The sequence below is a fragment of the Halichoeres trimaculatus genome, unplaced genomic scaffold (genome assembly GCF_033239565.1).
Source record: "Halichoeres trimaculatus isolate MK-OKI-2021-1 unplaced genomic scaffold, fHalTri1.1 fHalTri1_scaffold_6, whole genome shotgun sequence".
NCBI lineage: Eukaryota > Metazoa > Chordata > Actinopteri > Labriformes > Labridae > Halichoeres > Halichoeres trimaculatus.
Window position 1 is genome coordinate 38811073 of NW_027437184.1, and position 22479 is coordinate 38833551.

General features: G+C 41.0%; 1 protein-coding gene across 2 annotated transcripts in view; it reads right to left on the minus strand.

The window, feature by feature from the left end:
- Positions 1–22479, minus strand: part of LOC141791611 (homeobox protein PKNOX2-like) — a 142966-nt gene that overhangs the window by 119466 nt on the left and 1021 nt on the right. The gene's annotated exons all lie outside the window — the stretch shown is intronic.

Consider the following 22479-nt stretch of genomic DNA (forward strand, 5'->3'; position numbering starts at 1 on the left):
GTCTGCCAGGACGAAGAGACACGATGAGAACTAGAGCCTTATATAGCGGTGTTTTTGTGTGAAAGTAACGCGCTGAAAATTCTCTAAATAAAGCCTGAATGCAGACCTATATCAGAGTTTTTCGGTGGGAGTTCGTTTATTTGTGTTTTTGGTCAAGTAAAATATGGCCCCGTCTGAGTGCAGAGGAAACCAGCAGAGGAGCAGGGAGGGGGTGTTTGGTGCGAGCGCTCTGGGCTTCTGCTGCACAAAAACACTGCTGTAGGGGTAATTTCTGCCCTAAACCTTGTGATAGGACCCAACTTGTTCCATCCTGGAGGATCACTTTAATGCCCTGACAGTGGCAATAAGCTTTAATTTTGTATTTACATTTTGTAAATTTGATTTGCACTAAATATGTGACTTAACTATTACTGTATCACAAGTACTGATTTAGTGTTTGTATGACAGATGTTATGGCACTTTCACAATGCGATTAATTATGATTAATCAGGGAAATCATGCGATTAATTACGATTAAAAGTTTTAATCGCTGCCCAGTCCTACTTCAAATACAATAAAAAATAAAAGTTGTTTCCAATCAAATAGTTAACTGTGTAGAATATCACAATATATCACAATATCATGATTTCGTGATATTATGGTACCGTGACCCGAGTATTGTGATGTGTATCGTATCCTAAGGTTTTTGTCAACACTCAACCCTGGACCTAAGCAGTGTTTTAGTTTGCAGGGAGACCTGAAGAAGCACATTTTGCTGTCAGTGTGACAACATGATCGCTCCTTCAGGAGCTGCACCGTAAACAGCCAGACAACGCAGCGCAGGGGGAAGGAAGTCTTTGCCAAAGTCATTTTTCAGATACTGCTGGCTGAACCAGAGAAACAGAGAAATACAGAGATATTCTGAGAGCAAGAGGTGGAAAGAAAGGTTAGAGGACTGTAAAATGAAGTTAACACTGACAAAGTGAAGTTAACACTGGGGACACTGGGGACAGGGACGTTTAAGACCCTTTCTCCAAACTGCAAGCTAAAGAGACAGCATAAAAAGAGATGCTGTTAGTTTCCTCTTGAACAGATATAATCCCAGACTGCCTATGTGAGGACACGTCTGCTTTTTATGCAGCAGCCTATGGCTGTCTCCTAAATGGTCAAGTCATGATGTCTTTTTTTCATTTATAGGACACAGAGTGTCGGTCAGAGCCTCACACGCCTGACGTCTTCCTTTCATACTCTTATCTTCCCTTTTAAATTCATCTGAAAGTTTTGTTTCAGAGAAGAGTCTCCCTGTTCTCTCTGCCACATTAGAGGAAAATTAAAACAGTTAGTCTCGTCACAGGAAAGCATTTTAACTCCTACTCACACAGACCTGACACCAGGAGAAAGAACATGTCTCCATGTTTGAGAAATGACGAGTTCAGGGGTGAAGTTTTCCTCAAGAAGATGCATGAGTCACCTTGTTCTGAGTTTATGAAGGCTTATTTGAAGCCTATAGTATCATCATCTTATATATTTGAATGCATGCAGGTCTTAGAGGCCTTGTTGTGACCTCAGGAACAGCTTTCTGAAAGTTTCTGGGACAGAGCAGCTCAGCAGTGTCACAGGGTGGGAGCCATCGGCCTCTCCTCTGAAGTTACACAAACAAATCTGACCCACAATCAGCACTATCACCTTTCACACTCCCATCTGGACCACACTGACTCTGCAGCAATGCCCCAGCAGTGCCAGCAGCAGGACACACACACACACACACACACTCACACACACACACACACACACACACACACACACACACACACACACACACACACACACATACCACAGAGGTATCAGGACCTTGACCGCAGAGAAGCGGCAGCAGGGAGGAACGACTGGAGAGGTTTCTCTGTCATTTAGCAACCGACACGACACTGCACCACCTCCGAGCTGCTTTATTTAAACACACACACTCACACACACTCACACACACTCTCACACATTTTGCAGCTGTTTATAAATCCCTCTAAGGACAGAAACACTCATCAACCTTTAGAGATGAACGTTTACAGAGTGAGACGGGGAGTGGGAGGTGTGTGTTTGTGCTCCATCCTTTAAAGTCTGCGCTGACTGAACTTCTCTAAACTTTCTTTATTTCTAATTCCTGGTGGATGCTTCATCTCCTTCTTCTCTGCAAACACTTGTACTTGAAGGAGTTTCCTGGTGGTTGTCATGATCGTTAGACTCAGTTAGTTTTGGGGGTGTCATCAGTAATGAACCCGACTGTGGAGACGTTTTGTCTTTACACTGAACACACTGAGTGTGACAGTGACACACAGCTGAGGGAAAGCTGATCAGCACAGATCTCCTGTCAGACAAACGCAGGAGATTTCTCCCTAAAGCAGGTTGAACACTTGTTGTGTTTCTGCTCTGTGTTAAAGCTCTGTACCAGCTCCTTTTATGGAGTCAGGGATAATGGAAATAATAGTAAGCAGGCGGTGTTGTCCTGTAGACATGGTCTTATCTTTCTACAGGTGGTTCACTCACTTCCAGTGCAGTCTACACGTTGGTGTGTTTCTCTATTCATTCTTCACTAGTGTTGGGCAAATGACTTAAAAGAATAAGTTATAGTTACTTGTTATATTCTCTGAAAAGTAATTAAACTAGTAAAAAAATTACTCCTTCATAAATGTAATTAGTTACCAGGGGAGGTGATTGTTGCATTACTTACAAAAATCACAAAAATGATTTAGTAAGAAAAAGCATTTTTTGAGCAGGATTTGCTTTGGGACATAATGTTCACGTGTCTGTTCTTGACTTGTCCTTCTTTTCCACGTTAATGTAGAGCCTGTAGGCTCACTCCCGTCCTGAAAACTCCAGTTTAAACCCACAGAGCGCTCAGCACTCGCTCAGGTTAAATCTGCAGCTCCTGTCCTGTGTCTGGCTGATCCAGGTCAGAGAGACCTGCCAACTCTCCTGATTTAGGAGGAACTCTCCTGCTTTTTTACCCTGTCTCTGGCTCCAATCTCCACTTGTAATTTCTCCAGATTAAAGCTATGGTGTGCGATTTGGAAGCTTTGTACATCTTAATAAGACCGTTTATAGGGCTGGTATGGTCTTATGGTCCAATCTACATAATATAAAGACCAAAAAGAACAAAAAAAATCCATTCAGTATATCCGCTGCAAAGCTGCAGACTAGTTGATCAATCCGAACCGCGCATGCCATGCTGTAAGGGTTCGTGAGTCCATCCAATCCCCTGTCTCCCTCGCTTCGCACCGTCATGCCCATGGTCCCTCCTTGTTCTTCCCCACAACTACTCTCACGTCAGCTAGCTGCTCAGCTACCGAAGCGTCATGGAGCCAGAGAAGACCGAAACCAGGAAGCTGTTACTGTTACCCTCCACAGTGAAGGGAAGAAAACAAAAAAGTTTCAGGGAAAAGGCTGAAGCAAGGAAGAATTATGAATGATACAGGTGCCAACAAAGACTGAATATTGGAGGAATGTACGACCGGTGGAAAAAGCTGCAGAGGGATTTGCAACTGAAGACTGACGCCGAGACAGCTGAGTTTCCGTTGAACAGGTAATGACTTTGTTTCCCACAGTGGGAGATGTCAGCTGAATAACTCTGGTTAGTCTGAGCCTGTACTGGCTAATGACTGAACGCTGCTGGTCGGAACGGGTCGGCTCTCTCAGTAGATTTTAGCATACGTTAGCCACACATCTTTAGCATTGTAAACTGAGCTGGTGAAGACACGCAGAGAAAGGTAAAGCCTCGCCCACAGTTGGCTCTGCTCTGATCAGCTGGCAGTCGCAACGCCAGACCTGCTACGCCGGATAATTCATGGTTTTGATCGCGCTGGTCCAATTGAAAAAGCTCCCACTGTGTGTTACAAGGAGGATGACTGTCTTGTTTGTTACATTTTCTGCCAGTGTTGTGCCAAGGTAGCTACCCCGCCAGGATTCCTACCCCCTCCACGGCAGACACCGCTCCAGGAGAGCGCCTGCGCTGGGTGACGACTACGGCGGATACAACAACAAAAGCGCGCCTGCACCGCAAAAGTAACTTTGGAGCACGCCTGCACTCTCTAACTATGGCCTCTGACGCATACAAAATTTGGATTTCATGTTTTATCATGTGAATACTGCCAGAATTTCTTGGAACACGGAGGGGAGGGGGTAAGTGAGGCTGTGTTTTTCAAATGTGTCTTATCAGCCAAACTGGGTTTCAGATCGTGGACCATAGCTTTAAGCCCTTATTTCTAAATCTGACCCTGCCATCTCTGATATTTTTAAAGTCAAAACGAGTCAGCTACTTGTGCCTTACATTCAAACCTGGAAAACCTGACTCAAATAAAAGGTTGGCCCCAGACCTGTCTTTACTAAAAGGTGGGCCCCAAACCTGACATAAGCAAAGCTGTGTTAAGTCCAATATTTCCAATACTGCTGTGGTTGATGGTTAGCTTCAAAACTCAGCATCAGAAACAGATGGGTGATGTCATAGAGACTACGTCCATGTATTATACAGTCTATGGCTCAGACTAATCCATAGAATGTGTTTGACTTGGTTATCTGTTACGTGTGCTGTTTAACAAACGTTTTCACAGGGTTTGGAAAAAACATTTTGATGCAGACAGCTGTCGTTCACATGACTTCCTACGCTGAATACATGTTGTCACATTTTTCAGATTCACATTTTACAGTCATGATATTTCTGTATTAAGAAAAAAATATATATATTTTTTTTTTTTCTGTTTATTGCACTTGCAATTTAAGGGCTTTATTAATGTATAGTAAAGGCTTCGAGCAAATCCAAGCAGCAATTTCTTACTGCAAGCAGTCAAGCCATGCAGAAGTGCTAAAAACTGCAGTTCATTAAGTGTCCACTTGGGGCTGGCCGCAGAGACACAAATCACATACACACCCCTTCAAAAAAGCTGATCTATTTCAATAAAACATGTGAATGACTTTCATGCTGTCACTCCTAAGTAGCCTCTGTCTGGTGTGAGTACAAACCCATAAATCAGTCAGGTTTCATTTGTTTTTACCTTCGTACACACCTAGGCCCACATCCATGAGTCAAAGCTAATGTGACGGTAGAAAAAGAGCAGCAAAACTGATTAAAAACACCTTTTCAGATGTCATCAGGATCTGAATACTATATTATACATTTCCTTCCTCTGTCTCACCCAGGGAGAAAAAAGTTGTCTCAGAGAGAAAAGCTGGTTTTGTTTGTGCTTTCCAGACTTTTGGCTCAGGTTAGTGAAAGGTGTCACTGCCAAACAAGCTGCAGGGCCAAAAACAAAAAACAAAAAAAACTGCAACTGAAACATTTGGCATCAAAGCAGTTCTTGTTAGAGAGTGATGAAAGAAAAGCAAGCATCCAAGAGACTCAGTGTGAACAAACTTTCATTTTCACAGTTTGCTTTAACTTTGCATTTCAGAATAAGAGCGGCTCAAAGTTTCCCTAAGCTGAGACTTTCCTTTTTATTGTGTTTTATTAAAGCCGTGGAAAAACTGCTGAGTCACTTTTTTTTTCTCAAATTTCACTAATTTACACATGTGAAAATTAGTTTGATGAGCCGATATCTTTAAGAAGTGGTGGCATTTTCAGTTGTCCCTGTATCTTAAAGGCACTTTCAGACTCAATCCATGAGAGGCTTCATAGCTGGACTCTTTATTGAAGAAATACTGAAATGTGTCCAAGCAGGCCCTCGTTGAATGGGGAAAAATAAAACAGCAGGTTTATCTCAATATCACTGGAGAAAAAAATAAATCAAATATATTTCTCATCAGAAATGTGTTTATAAAATATCTGTTTCTATCTGTAACAGTGTTTGGTGACCTGGGAAAAAAGCTTTTTCTCAGACGCTAAAATGGCAAATTATCCACATCAGGCTTTGTAGACTGTTAGACCGACTGCCTACATGCACACCACCCAATCCCCCTTAAAATAAGTCACTGTGTTTTAGTCAGACAATGTTAAACACTAATATTTACACAATACTCAGCGTTAGTTTTTGAATAGGAGACTGATTTTTTATCTTGAGCGATGTCACCCTGGAAGCTTTAGCACAGTCTGTCCGAAAAACACATCCAGTGAAGTAATCTGCTGATTTGATGATGAATAAATGTAATTAGATATTATGTATTTGAAGTGGGGTTTGTCCATAAGGCTCTCCTCTAGTTATACATGAACATGTTTCCACTCATCACACCTCTTAATGTTTGCTAGAGGGTTTTTTTGTTTGTTTGTTTTCAACTTTACTTTCTTCATCTGTGGTTTTCTTTGTTATGAAGTTATTTTCTTTTTAAGTTAATGTTTCACCTGTTTTCACTGTATGAATTTCCTGTTTTATAAGATACTATCTCATAAAAACAGATATCTTAAAAGGAAAGGAAATCCTGAAAATCTTAAAGCGTCATCTCGATGAAGAAACATGTAACAGTTAACTAAACCACATTAAAAAGCCTACCTCACCTGTACTGACCTCTGATTGGCACGAGCAAAACATGCAATAACGAGTCATGCAGCGGAGCATCATGGGAAAGTATCTCATTGACCAGGAAATTCCAAAATAAATAAATTCCTGCTTTTACGAGATAGTTATCTCGTAAAAACAGGAGTTTTTGTTGTTTCTTTTTTTTTCAAGTGAAAGCAACACAGCACTGTAACTTTGTCAGTATTTTTATAATTTGTATATTTTATGTTTAGCCCATGTTAATATATTTGGATTTGCCCTTAAGATCTCTCATTTATCCTATGTTCATGTTGTTTCTCTGAAATGTATCAGGCTTCATACAGGACCTTGAGAGTGACATTTCGTGCTGCTTATGTGTAAAAGTGTGTTAGTGTGAAAACGAAGCTCCTTGAATCTTGAATCTGATGAATAGTGTACAGTAACCCATCCATCCATCCATCCATCCATCCATCCATCCATCCATCCATTTTTTTGAAGCCCATATCCTGTTCAGGGTCGCTGTCATTGGGCGAGAGGCGAGGTACACCCTGGACTGACACAGAGACTAACAACCATTCACGCACACACTCACACCTACAGACAATCTAGAGTGACCAATTAGCCTGATGAGCATGTTTTTGGACTGTGGGAGGAAGCCAGAGTACCCTGAGAGAACCAACACATGCTGTGAAGATGCAAACTCCACACAGAAAGGCCCACCGGCCAAGCTGGGAATCGAACCAGTGACCTTCTAGAGGAAAAAAAACAATCATGGTTTAGGACTTTAGAGCAGCACCTGGGGAAGCTAATCAGTTTTCAAGATGGGCTCTGATAGCACCCCCCCCCCAGCCAGCCCCTGCCTGGGCCCCTCCCTGCTCCTGTGTCAGATAAAACCAGCAGAACCTGCTGACTTGTGACTGGATCTGGTCTAAAGTGATCCCATCTGTCTTTTCAATTGGACACAAGCGATGCAGCAGACAGCTGACAAAGTCAAGTAGCATATCTGTCTGTCTCCTCCAACGGTCTCCATGATACTCCTGAGTCCCATGTCTTCTGCATACTAACTACTGTCTGTGTGTCTGTCTGAGACCAGCACACGCTAAGAGTTTCCTCCAAACACTGAGGAGAGGTGAGAGGAGCAGGATGGCACACACACAGCCACGGTAAACATCCCTCCTCTCTGCGTTTCTCCTCTTTCTCTGAGTGTGTGGAACAATAATATCTCTGAGAGAGCAAACCTCTTATCCAGGCTCATATCCCAACATGCTAATTACCCCACACACAGTTTGAGTTCATTTATTATGCATGAAATAATCTAATATGATGACTGTGATAATTATGCGCACATAGATAAGATAAAAGAGTAGTAACCAATTATGGCGCTGGAGTTGGGAAAAGTAATTATTCTTTGTAGTGGAAAAAAGTCTGGGTACGAAAAAAAAAATCTTTTTTCTTTTTATTCAGTTCACAGCGCTGCAATTAACATGTGGTAGCATGTCTGCACGACCTGATAATGTTTAAGGGATATTTCTTGATTAAGCACACGGCAGAGCCGCTCAGTAACGTATGAACCCTCCATGAGAGCAGCTTCTCAACCCAGCACACGTCTGTTGGGATAATTGTGCACACACACGTTTGCATCCAGAGCTGAAAGACAGCAGCTAATCAGAGGGAAACCAGAGGAAAAAACGATGCAGTGTTTCTTAAGAGACACGCACTCACAAATCAGACACACACACGAGCAGAGTCATTAAATATTACCACTTCTAAAATCAGAGCTGACGTGTGGTTAAACTCACAGCGCTGTGCAAACACGCAGAACGCAGCACCAGCTTCCTCTGACACACCGTCAGCTCGCAACCACAAGATGACGGGAAACAGCAGCAACCTCCAGACTCGCTGCCACCGATTTGGCTCAAATTGATCCATAAATCAGAGTTTAATGTGACAAGGGGAAGAGAGTTAAAGAGGATTAATGCGTCTGCAGACGTGTTTCAGGCAGCAGAGGGGAGAAATGTTTGGAGATGTAAATTTGTTGACTGAGTGAGTGGAGGAAGAGGAAACATGGTTCTCAGAGAGGAAGGTTTGTCCTCGCTGAAGAGACGTTATCTGGAGGAGGATTGTCTGACTGACCCCTAATTAAAAGCACATTTATCTGACTCAGGAGGCGAGGCGTCGCCTTCGCACTCCTCCAAAACCTCCGTCACACATTACTGTAGCTGAGTCATGATTACTGCAGAGCTGAGGCTTCAGGCCAAACATGAAACTCTCCGAGCAGAACACAAATCTCTCTCAAACAATGAAATATCACGTATCAGAAAGCAGACGCCAAGTTCTCCGACTCACACCAAACATCAGCTCGAGCAACGAGTTCTGGAAGGGAAATCTTCATGGAGGTGTCACTTTTATTATTTTCACCATTTTCATCTTTTCTAACAAAGAGACGGCGTCAGACAACATCTTCCTGAGCTCTGTGTCTGTCAATCAAACCACCTGTGACCAAAGTCAAAATGCTCTGAAGGTTATAAAGAAACTAAAGAGCGGAGGAACGGACAGGAAGAGAAAGAGGACTGTCAGTGCTTCAGCCATGTTTCATACAGACCACTGAGGACTGAGAGACCAGTGTCTGTGCAGAAACACACAGAGCTCATCAGACTCAGACACGTCACAGCATCATTACAGCAAGTACAGAGAAAATCACCCAGTGTCTCTTTAAAAAAGAAAGATTCCACCAAAACTCAGACAGTGCTTCAGACAATACACCAAGAAAAAAAGGTTGACTTTAAAAAAGAGGAGAAATTAAAAAAAAGGAGAACGAGAATAACAAAGAAAAAAAGAACAATTGAAAGAAAGAGACAGAAAGTTAGGAAGACAAATAAAAAAAATAACTAAAGAAAAATAAATTAAGAGAGAGCACGGAAAAGAAAAGGAAAGAAAGAAAAGGCAGAAAAGAAAACTAAAATAAAGAAATAAAGAAAGAAATGGACCAAGGGAACGTGTGTGTGTGTGTGTGTGGGGGGGGGGGGGGGGGGGGCAAAGCAATCAACAAACAAACAAGAAGAGAGTGATAAGAACAAAAGAGAAGAAGAGAGAAGGCAAAACAACCAAACAATGAGAGAGAGAAAGAATGAAAGACAACAACAAAAATAAAGAAAACCAACAATAGTAAAAAAAAGATAGTAAAACAGAAAAAGAAAGAAAGAGACTTATGAAACAAATTAAAGAGGAAACTAAAAACAAACTTAAGAAAGAAAGAAAGGAAGAAAGAAAGGAAGAAAGAAAATGATTGTAGAATATGGTTTGACTGTTTTAATAATGAGACCTGTGTGAAGTTAACTCCAGCTCACGCAAAGTTTTCAGGAAAATAGTCTGTTAAATTTTTGTTGCGTTTGTGCTTTGTGTTTTGTTTGTGTTTCCTTTTTGTTTTGTTTGTGTTTCCTTTTTGTTTTGTTTGTGTTTCCTTTTTGTTTTGTTTGTGTTTCCTTTGTGTTTTGTTTGTTTCCTTTTTGTTTTGTTTGTGTTTCCTTTTTGTTTTGTTTGTGCTTAGTTTGTGTTTCTTTTTTGTTTTATTGGAATTTGTTTGTGTTTCTTTTGTCTTTTGTTTGTGTTTCTTTTGTGTATCTTTCATGTTTTGTTTGTGTTCCGTTTGTGTTTATTTCATGTTTTGTTTGTGTTTTGTTTGTGTTTTGTTTGTGTTTCTTTTGTGTTTCTTTCATGTTTTGTTTGTGTTTCGTTTGTATTTTGTTCGTGTTTCTTTTGTGTTTTGTTTGTGTTTCGTTTGTGTTTTGTTTGTGTTTCCTTTTTGTTTTGTTTGTGTTTCGTTTGGGTTTTGTTTGTGTTTCCTTTTTGTTTTGTTTGTGCTTTGATTTTGTTTTTTTTGTGTTTTGTTTGTGTTTCTTTTAAGTTTATTTTGTATTTCTTTTGTCTTTTGTCTTTTGTTTGTGCTTTGTGTTTTGTTTGTTTCTTTTTGTTTTGTCTGTGTTTCTTTTGTGTTTTGTTTGTGTTTCGTTTGTTTCTTTTGTGTTTTGTTTGTGTTTCCTTTTTGTTTTGTTTGTGCTTGTTTTTTTGTTTGTGTTTTGTTTATGCCATAAAGACTTTTGTTTGCGCTGCTACAGTTTTCAAGTTATTAACACTTTAATTTCTGGTGATGACATCATCCAGCCCCCACTTGCTTCAAATTGCGACAAAACATTAGCCTTAATTTGTGCTTTGTTTGTGCCATAAAGTCTCAAATTAAGTGTGTAATAACTGAAAAACTGTAGCAGCACAATGAAAGTTGTTACGGCCCAATCCAGCACAAATGTAACACAGGTGAAACAGACTTTTTCCCTGAAACTTTACGTTGGGTGGAGAGCTGGCTTTACGCTGGTTATAATGAGCTCAGAGCAGATTGAGGACGTCAGCGGGATGCAGCAGTTTATCAGGAGTCTGAATCATTCAGGGCTACGACCATAAAAACACATTCAGTTACAGTCACAAACTTCAACATGTCATAAATCCATTCAGAGTATTTGTTTTTACTATCAGCATAATTATGGTGGTCATGGAGCTCTCTGTGATTGTGAACAAATGTAGTCATGTGACGATGTTCCTTCATGATTTCTGAACGTGTCTGATGGTGGGATGGATGCAGAAAATATTCACTCTCCACCCATGATGATGCTTTTTTAAAACCTGTCCCTTTACTTGTTTTTTTATTTGCCACATGTGTTTTTCAGGAAGACCAGATCCAGACTTGGACCCTGGACAGAGTTCAGAGCCTGAGTCCTGTCTGTGGTTGTTGAGAGGTGAGACAGGCCTGCTGGTTTCTTCTGCTGTGGTGAAGTCAGAGAAGAAGAAACAACAGGTGTTTTATCTGGTGACAGATTTACTGCCTTTACTGTGCTTCACTTTCCTTAAACCAGATCTGAAGGAACATAAAGAGCTGGAACTGCGATGAGGAGTGATGTTTACTGAAGCAGAACTAAGGACGGATGAATGTGTTACATTACAAGACTGCCAGAACATTTCTGACGGTCTTAGTGTGATCAGAGTCCAGCACAGGGTCACATGTAAACTATAGAAAATCACAGCTTTGACTGATTCATGCTTTTCCCGGTTCTTTGTTTTTCTTTGTTTTTCCTAAACACCAGACCTTGAGCGAGAATACCACAATATTTTTTTTGAATTTCTATTAGTTCATTATGAGTGCAGGCTTTGGATATTTGATAGTTTGAAGAACACTTTTGCACTGAAATCATTTGATTTGACTGGTTTTCAAAGAGGCTGAAATTGATATGGATGCTTTTTGATAACCTACAAAAGCAGATCCTGCCTGGCTCTGTTTGGCTAAGGAGCTGAGGAAGGAGCTTTTCTTAACACTTCCATAAGGAAATATTCATTTACATTTCATTAGTTTTTTTTATTTGACATATATCTAAGACAGGCTGAGGCGTTCCAACAAAGCCACCAACAACACGTGATTCAAAAAGTATGTCATCATGTCCTGTATGACAAAACAGAAAATCATCGGTCGAAGCTTCTACAGCCTGATGCATCTTCCTCCAACACACTCGAAGAAATGACTTCAGGAGGACATTTCAAGGGTTTCACCTTGAATGAGGGTTTATGACAATATTTTATTGTGTTATTGCTTCAAGGAAAGAAAACAATAAGCACTTGTATTTTTTGCATTGCATTATGGGAACAAGGAGGTAAACTTCACAGTGTAACAGTTAAAAAAATCATTTCAATTGTAAAATCCTGTTTTGTTTAAAAAATAAAATAAAATAAAATAAAAAAAAGCACTGTCAAAAAATGTCACTGTAAAAAAAATGCACAGACTGGCTGTAACTAGCAACGTACACATGGACCCAAATATTCCATTAGCATTTGGTTTATTTCCATAGATTTCTGAAAAGTCATTCAGAAAGATTCCATCCTGAAAGACGAAAAACTCCTCATGTAACCGTGGCGAGTGCTCCACATGGCACTGACCAGGCACCCAATGATTTTGACAGTGTGTTGGCCAATGTCATTCATTCATTTATTTAACCGCATGTCCTGTTTAGGGTTACCGGTCGCTGGAGCCTATCCCAGCTGTCATTGGGCGAGAGGCGAGGTACACTCTGGACTGGGCGCCAGCCAATCACAGGGCTGACACAGGGAGACAACCATTCACCCACACACTCACACCTACAGACAATTTAGAGTGATCAATTAACCTGGTGAGCATGTTTTTGGACTGTGGGAGGAAGCTGGAGTACCAGGAGAGAACCCACGCATGTACGGGGAGAACATGCAGACTCCACACAGAAAGGCCCACCGGCCAAGCTGGGAATCAAACCAGTGACCTTCTTGCTGCATTACGCCACTGTGCAGCCAGTGTTGGCCAATATATGAAATAAAGTTCAAAAAGATAAATTGAGTTTTGTTTTCTTTTTTTTACAGTTAACTTTTAAAAACCATGACTGGGCAGTAGTTTAATTGGAGCACACACAGGCTGTCTGTGCTTTGTAAAGCACAGACAGCCGGTGCATGCTATGTGGAGTACAGCCAGACAATGCGTGCCATGTAGAATACAGACAGCCAGCAGATGCCAGTGAGCACAGCCAGCTGGTCCATGTCAATGTGGAGCACAGCCTGTGCCCCCGTGCAACATCTCAACATACAGCAGGGTCTCATAGCTACAGATTTTTTTTGCAGTGCACCTTTAGTTGTTTTCTGAACAGAGACCAGCTCACTCCCAGGAATCCTCCTGCAGCAGAGTCCAGCCTGCACGAGCAGAGGACGAAAAACTTGACTCTATCTATGTTACAATGGACACAGAGAGCAAAGACGGAAGCGTCCAGTATTTTCAAAAGAATGAATCACTTAAAAAAGAGAAAAGAAGTTAAGAATAGTCTACCAAAAGAGGACGTAATGATTTGACCTGCAGGCAAACAGACAGACAGACAGAGCAGTGCAGCCCACCTGAGCATACAGAGAGCAGAGAGGAGTGAGACACTGACATCTGTTTGACAGTGAGTGACACACCTGACTGAAAAAAGCCCAAACAAGATCATTGAAGCTTTAAGATGTGTCTGTCACCGACAGCTCCTCAGAGCAGCTTTAATGTTTAAATGTTCAAATGTTAGGGAGGAATCGGCCCTGAACTTTCTGGGTGTTTAGCCTGTCAGCGTGTAAACACGTGAACATGGGTGTGGTTTCCCTCAGGCTCTTCCCTGACATTAACTCAGATACACATTGTTATGTATTGACACACACAGAGGGTGTTCGGTAAGCTGATGTCTTATGTATGAGCTGGTTCTGGTTAACATGGTCAGCCTGGTGTTATGCTGAGTGTGTGTGTTTCTGACACACTGTGTCTTAAAGCCAACCGTTGGACTTCAGGGGAACATAAGCCTCTGTGTTTCAGTGTCAGAGACATTCAGATCCTCTGGGCTCTGATGGGACTTTATATGACCTAACAGCACCGACACATCCAGAATGCTGCAGGCCTTAATGAAATATCATCCAGGAATAAAACAGTGTGGTCTTCTTTAATATTTTAAGAGCGACAAGTCCTCGGAAACGCCGTAAAGGATGCAGCCTTCCCCTGCAAATAAAAAGCTCTTCAGCTGAAGCCTTGGCTGTCATAAAATCATGGCACTTTTATAGCCAGGGACAGAACTACATAAAAAAAGTCATTTGCAGATAATGAGAGCGATCGCTAAAATGCATTAGGGCAAATTATTCTGTCCTTGGCACAGCACAAGGCTTTCACTAAAGTGTGTTGATAAGCTGCTGTTTCAGCCGAGAGCCCGCGCACTAACAAGTGTTTCATCAGGCGTCTGCGAAGAACACTCCACATTAACTGCAAGGTATACAAATGGATGTGGAGAGAAAGCAGCTTTTGTTGAAGTCGAATGTCAAAATAAAGGAGCAGCTATAGACGGAGGGAAAATGTTGTCCTTCAGATCAATGGCGTCCTGGAGAGCAGGGGGCTGAAACATTCAGATGAGACGTGAGTGGCAGAGAGAGCAACACTTGAATAATATCTGTGGAGAGGATTCTGAAAAATGGAGCCGTGCTTCAGTAAACAGCCTTTTGGAGGTCACAACTTTAGAGCTGTTGAATTTCTTTTTCAAAGAGCAGCAGACTTCAATATGCTGCTCAGCCAATAATCAAAGTGAGGTGAGTTCAGAAGGCCGTCTCCCAACACTCCACAGACGGGAAGTTTCTCTCCTCTCTGCCACTTTTCAACGTGTCGTCTGTGTGGCTGAATTATCTCTGTACAGCTGCTAGTTTCTCTAAGACTGACCAAAACCATCGGGGGGGGGATTCAGAAAGTCCTCAGAGCTTCTGTCGATGTGGAGACAGAGCTCAGAGCGACTGTACGAGAGGTCAGGGCACAGACAGAGAGATGAAGATTCAAGAGGTGGAGATTTTTCTTTCTTCATGTTGAGAATGGTCTGAATTCACAGAGTGTTATAATAGCAGAGTGAAAGTGAAAATATCCAGGCTGTAAAAAGTCACCGTGGAAAAATACTAAAATCCCAGAAAGGAGCTCATCTCATGTCTGAGTCCTGGAGCAGGTTGATGTGAAAAATAAAAACTTCTTGTTTTGAAGAAAAAGCTGGTATTAAAAAAAACAATTGGCGGAGGATATAGACAGCTGTGTTCAAATGTAAAATAATGTCAGAAAAATCAACAATCAAGAGAAGAATTCTTCAAAAACCGTCATGAAGGAGTTTTAGCAGGGGTGAGTCGTGAGTTTTAAAGATTTGATTTATTGATTTATAACAAAGAATCAAATAGCTTATGTGACTGTTATCACATCTTTAAAAAAAAGCTTTTGTAATGCTTTTACCAGACCCTGGTTATTATACGACACATCCTCCAGAGAGTGGCTGTGAGCGGCATTTACAACAATAAAACATAAAATCATAGGAAGATAGAAATCCAGGAGAGAGTACGAGAGCCAGTCAGGGATAAAAACAACTACAGGCTGTCCATGAAGTCTCAGTTTTAAAAATGTATTACAAAGTCGATCAATCAGATATTTTCATCAGATTTGTTTTGTGTCATTATCAAAGTTTTTAATCACATTGCATTTGTGTATTTCAGATTTCCTTTTGATGAGAGAGCAACTGTTAAATAAACTCCTGAAAATTGTCTTCTCCTGAAGAAAAGGCTGGATATGTTTCATGATTCACAGAAACCAAACCAGAAACCCAGACTCAGAGAAACTCCAGAACTAAGTATGGGAGAGATCCAACATCACGTCAGTCAATTTGTGCACGGCACAAGAAATGTAAGGAGACAGGGACCGAGCTGGATAAAGGGAGGAGTGGACAGTCAAGAACATGAGGAAAACATGGATCGTTGAGATAAGCCTCTCAGTGTTCTCCTGTAAAATTAATTTAAAAAAAAAATAACTTCATTATCTAACCCTCATTTTGTAAAGACTGCCATGTTTCTGTTCATTTGCTGTGGTAACATTTTTATAAATTGTGAATAGTCATTATGGACACCCTAAAAGCCAACGAGAGGTTAACCTTCTGAAATATGAAAGCCCGTCAGGATTTTTCCACAAGTGTTTTTTTTTCTTCTTAGGGCATAAAAAGTGTTGTTTTTTTCCCAAAACATTTGAATTTTTTTTCATAAAGTCACAGACGTGTCCACTCCAGTGGATTACACACACCAGCATTCAACATCAAACCCTCTGAACTTCATGTTAAAGTGAATGACATTTTTTTTATTTTTTTTTATTTTTTTTTATTTTTCTGCTTTGAAAAACATTTCAACATATTTTCACACATTTTAACTTTGTTTTGTGAATACACTTGATGCTGCATGTCCACTTCAGAAGACACATGGTTACTAACAGTTTACTAGTAAAAAAAAATGTTAAGAAATATCAGAATAATACTTTTACTAAGATGTCACTGTGTATTTATCATATTTGTAGGATATGCCAGCAGGGGTCCAGTGTGGCTGACTGGCTTTTATCTTGGAGTCAGAGAAAATGTTCTTGCAGTTACACGGACTGACCACTGAATGAAGCTCAAAGGAATATGGCAGCAGAGAGCCCTCCAGAGGTTGATTTGCAGTTCCCCCACAGAGACCATAGCATTTAGGAGAAAGTTATTTTTATAGATGAGCTGTTCACTGCAGGTATCAGGGTATCGGGGTGTGGGTATCAATAACCAGCTGCTGTGAAGAATCAAGTAGAAATGGTTCGATCCATTAACATGCGTAGCCATTTTTTGCAGATCTTTCATTCATATTTTGCACAATTTTAAATTCTGTCTGCACTCTCCACTGCCTTCAGCTGCCCTACTTTTGGACCTTTTGTATATTTGTATTCGTTATCTTTATCTCTTGTCTGTTATCTTTTGTTTTTTTAACTGTGCACCTGACAAAAAACTCTCTGAGACTTTACGCCAACGTCATGTGACATGCCACCAAGAGATCATCAACTGTCTTCTGTATTGGAAGTAGCATATTGTGTTATGGTGCATACTCTGAGCACATTTGTTATGAAATATTAATTTATTGTGCAAAATAAGGAAATGTATACTTGAAAATGTATATTTATTTAATGACAACTGATTTCAAACAAAAAAAAAATCCAAAGCTAGATGATGCTGCTCCTGAGGAAATCACAACATTACCCACAACCAGGGCAATGTCTCAATTTCATAATTAACAGTCAGTAAATAAAACCTCTGTTCACAGGGAACATATAAGAACTGTAGCTGTTCAGCAGTTCAGCCCAAACTGAATAAAACGGTTTACTTTAGTAAATGGTAAATGTTCCTTAATGAGTCAGCTACATGTTCCTTACAGACTCCTGCTGTTTAACTTCAAACAGGAGCCAAATATGGGACCACTCAGTCTGAAATGTGCAAACAAAATCAGCAAAATTAAAAAAAAACAGAATTAAATAAAAAAAAAAAAAAAACATCTGCAGCTTCAGCCCATTATTTCATCAGTGGGATTTGGTGTATTTGCCAATATCTGATATTTAATTTTTTAAGCCAATATCAGCTGATAATATGCCAATAATACTGTGCATCCCTACTTATAAACTTAATAAAACGTCACTGACACAAAAAGCCAACTTTTTGTACATAGTAAATTTGCAGAAGAAAATGACAAGAGGAGTTGATAAAGCGTTGAAAAATTAAAATCTTATTCAGTACTCATCTCTAGTTCAGTGCAAACATCGTGAGGTCAAACAAAAATATCTCGATCAAATCCATACGTACAACTTTGCAAGTCTTTTAATGACTCTCTCTTTTTTGTGTCTGCAGGAAGGCCATTAATCTGTGAATAGTTAGCCGTGACTCTTGAACAGAGATGCTGGTTAAACGCCCATCCCTAAATCTGTAGTCCTCACAGAGGAAAATCGAGCTCCGTCTCTTTGGGTTAATTTTCTTCTCCTGCAGCGTGCCGTCTCTTTTCTCAAACAACCAAAGTTAAAGTCAGTCTCCCTCCTTTCCTCCACATTTTTACTTCTGCATTGAATGTTTTTACCCCATCCAACAGCTCTGCACTTCAGTAGGACCACTGCAGGATGACCTGGAGGTTATGTTAAAGCAAACAGCTCAATATAACAAGCCATGCTAAAAGCTACAAACAAACATGTTGATTTGGCAGCAGAAAGCTCCAGTAAGAGCCCAAAGTATTAAAGCAGAGTGTTGAGTTTCTGCTCTGAAGAAGCTACTCTGACATTTCACTGATTTCCAGTTTTTAAGAGAATTAGGCAGGAATACATCTCCCCCAGCAGAGACAACATTTTGGCCTGTGCGTTTATTCCTTTTTGAGGGAAGCATAAATCTGCAGCCACACAGAGCTTGCTGGGATTTTCTCTGCTGTGATCTGCTGCTGAATTCAAATCAAATAGTCTGAACCTCACCCAGCTCAGCTGTTACCACGACGTGCAAATATAATAAATTCAGGATTTACTGGCAGGCTTCATATTTCTCCGTATGCGGCCCCGCTCATTTATTGGGATTATCTACATTCCAGCAGAGATAAGAAGCACGGCCACAATGAGGTTCATGCTCTTGTTAAAGGTCTTTAAATGAAGAATATATAATAAGCTGTTGCTAATTTGATTTTGGGCTTGATCCTTGAATAATAAACTCTGAAGTTTAAAAATAACACACTCTAATTGTTTTTTTACTGCCAAAATAAGCACATCAAACCGTGTTCATGCAAACAGTATTCACACAGGAGACGGAGCAGAGAGGAGGCAGCCTTTGAATTCTCCCCCACAGTAAACAGCGTATCTGTGCGTGCATCCTGCTGCTGGAGAACCTTCAGCTTTGTTGGAGTCCTGCTCTCTATGCCATGACTTCGACTCGCTTTATGGAATGTGTCCCTGCTGGGTTTTCATTTCCTCTGTCTGAAAGAGGGAATGCAATCACAGTACTGATGCTAAAATCATTACCTAATGACTGCAGCCTTTGTGTGTGACTTCTTCCATGCTGCGCTCACTCTTCAAGCACACATCACATTTTATCGTCTGGAGAAAAGCTTTTCTAAAGTTTGTTTGAAGAGTGTCTGCCGGGCCAATTGAATCAGAGGTGCTGGGGCTGATCAATCACTGAATCACACGAGGACCACAAATATTGACTTCTCTTTCATGTGTGCTCTTTTTTTCTACAGAGCGTGTTTGGATGACATACTGAGGGCTGCGTCTGTTTAATGGGCCTTTAATAGACGGATCAGTATCAGTGTGAGTGAGTTTTTACATGTGGACTAACAGAAACAATGCAGAGAAATGGCTGCATCACGTGCTCCTGTTTCCTGTGTTAGAAAGTTGACTGAGTGACTGGGATTGATCACAAACTGTAAGTTATAACATGGAAACAACACACAGTAAAAGCTGTGTGTCGCTGCAATATAATAGCATCAGGAGAGGCCAGTAGTTTCCTGTTATTTCACAGTGCATATACTGTCATTTATTTTACAGAAATACACTGTTTATCCAATTGTGCATTCAGAATATGAATATGAAATAACAGTAAAATACTGGCAACCCTGCTTTTAGCTATATTTTACAGCAGAGTCATTTTTGTTGCGGCAGAGGTTTGTAACTGAGTGAGGAGGGAAGACAGTGGATTGAAAACCCTACATTATGTTGTTGCTCAACAGGCTGTCTGTGCTCCACATGGCATTGACCGGCTGACAGTCCTACCCCTAACCTGTCGACCCATCTCATTTATCAACATAACACATTAAACACACTGTTAAATCAATGGGTACATGGTCCGTGCATGTGGAGCACAGACAGCCATTCTGTGCCATGTGCCTTGCCATGCAAGGTTAGCTGTGCAGAGCATGCACACTCAGCATCATGTGCAGTGCTGTCAAACCTCTCTCTGAACACTGAAATATGTTTAAGCAAAGTTATTTGTTGAACAAATCTGCCATCTCAGGGCAATATTAGTCACATCTGTGCAGAAAACTTTTCACCCAAAATATTCAAGGTGCTCGTTTTCTTTTAAACAATCTGCTAATGTGGCATCATCAGATGGATCCCTGTGAGCCCAGAGTACGAGATGAGGAAACATAACATTTCACTTTTACAGTTACAGCATGAAACCACGTTGTCTTCATTTATTATGTAATGAGAAATACTGAATGAATTAAATTTACACTGAAAAATCCTGATGATGCTGTTAATGTATGTTTGAAAATAGAGCACAGATTTTGTCAGCAGTGTAAACACATGAGGGCTACCACTAAAAATGATCTTTAGTGTTGATTAACACTTAGATTGTGATATGTCTGGGTTCTTTTTTTAAATCCACAACTGAATATTTTTAATTTATTATCACAAGAGTATAAATTATTTGCATCCAAGGAGCTGAAACTTGGACATTTTGTCTGTTTCACTTTTAAATCTACAAAGAGCAGCTGGAGATTTCTGAACATTCGGCCACTTCTGGTATAGATCCATCATTTTTCCCCGGCAGCTCCTTCCACTCTGTCTCCAGCAGCACTTTCAGCCTCAGTCTCTACATCACATTCGTATGCTGGCCGTGTTTTCATGACATCTTCATGTCCTTCCGGAAACAAAGCTCCGTGATGTTGACAGTATGGAGGATCATTAAATTTGCCTGCTGCTCCTCTTGGAGCTTAAATCAAGCCAATCCATCTCTCTCTGACCCGGCTCCCTGGTGGCTTACTTACAGCCATGCCAACGCAGCACTGGCTGAGGAATGAGCATGGGTAAGCATGCACGGGCTGTCCTTAAGCCCAGCCGTCTGACGGCATAAACAGGCCTCTGCCTTCTCTTGAGAGAAAGAGGGATCAACCGGGCTTAATGGGCATGACCTGTGAGGGCCCAGACAGGGCAAAACATGCAACACAACACAACTGTCTCCAGGAACGCCGTACTATTGAACACAGGAAAACTAGCACACATCACATCACCCACAGGCCCGGAACAGGACCTGGATGCACTCCGCTGAGGATACCCGGCAAACTAAGGCCTTATGAATAATTCTGATCATCCTCTCTCTTTTTCCTGCCTGACTTAAGACAGTGAGGCCTCCAAGAGACAAATTAGACTTCTCTGAATTCTGATTGTCACTGTCTGACAAACATAAAAAATGCCCATTAGTCGATCGAGACGTCTGAAAACAAGTCTTGGTGTCTCTGGCACCATGCAGGGCGGAATTAGAGGCAAAGAAATGACAAGACATTTGCTCCTTTTTAATTTCCTCAATTGCTTTATGGCCATACATAAATGCTGAAATTGGTTTGAAACATATGCTCTCCTCGCTCTGTTTACTCCCTTCATTTAGTGTGACTGAATCACTTTGTTAGTGCTTGTGCCCCCAAAAGCTGCAGGAACGCACAGCATCGCACCTCATCATGTCATTTACCCATATAGTAGGAATGAGAATATGCAAATAGTGTTGCAGCAGCAAATACGCCCCAGGCTGCTTGTCCAATGACACAAATCATCAATTAAGATCTCAGCGGGAATCAGGGGATAAACTAAATTGGCATTATTTCTATCCGACAAAGTGAAGATGCAGTGTGGGGAGCATTAGCACAAAGAGCAAACATCGCTGAGTGTGATTGGTGGTACAGTTCCACTCTCAGTTTGTGTCTTTGGAAATGTGTTCCCGCCTGAATTTTCCACTTTGAGACGCACAAAAGCCTCCCAAACGCTTGGGTTGTCTAAAAGTAACAGAGCTTCTTTAGGCGGCGACTGGCAGCAGCAGCGACAACAGTGTCTTTCAGAGCATTTACTCGCACAGTTTAACTCCTCGTGGGGGTTTACGCTCCACACTCTGCACCTGCCCGATGTGTCTGACGGAGGGAGCTAAAGTGGTCTAAATCGCCATTGTGATTTCTCAGGGAAGCAGATGATTAGTAAACAAATGGTTCAGGCATATTTAATTCAGCTAATGTACTCCCAGTGCTCTGTGCAGTCTGTGCTGTGATGGGCCTTTTCACCACGGCTTAACCGCAAATACACTCCATGAGCTGGTCCTATATCCTTCTGCATGAACTCCACGTCGTCTCCTCTTTTTCCCCCCAGAGTCATTTCAGTGTTTCTGTGTAAGCACTAGGCTTGAATTTGAGAAGTGAGGGGCAAATAACAAAGCTGTGAATACAGAGTCAACACGGTTTAATTCACTGCTACCAAAACACGACAAATCACTGCCATCACTAGCTTTTCAAACAGGCCGCTGTGGTCCAGACACGCACGGCAGCCTGTCAAACATCACCTGTGAGTGAAACAGTTATTGGAGCAAGAGTGGAATAAAGTCGTCATGTGAAACAGAGAGCTGAGAGTGAGTGAGTGAGTGGCACACAAAGAAGACCAGTGTTCAGTCTGAGGTCTGAGCAGGGAGGGCTGAGAGTAAACATTAGACCTCACTGACATGCAGACTGTTTGGTGGGATTAATCACTTTTTACAAAATAATAATATAAATAATTCTAATTTTTTACCTTTTAAAAAAAGTGCCTTACAATTTAAAAATGAGCTGTTTTTTTTATTTAGAATCAGTTTCCAGTGAAGACGTTAAATAAGAAAGCTAAAAATACAGAGCA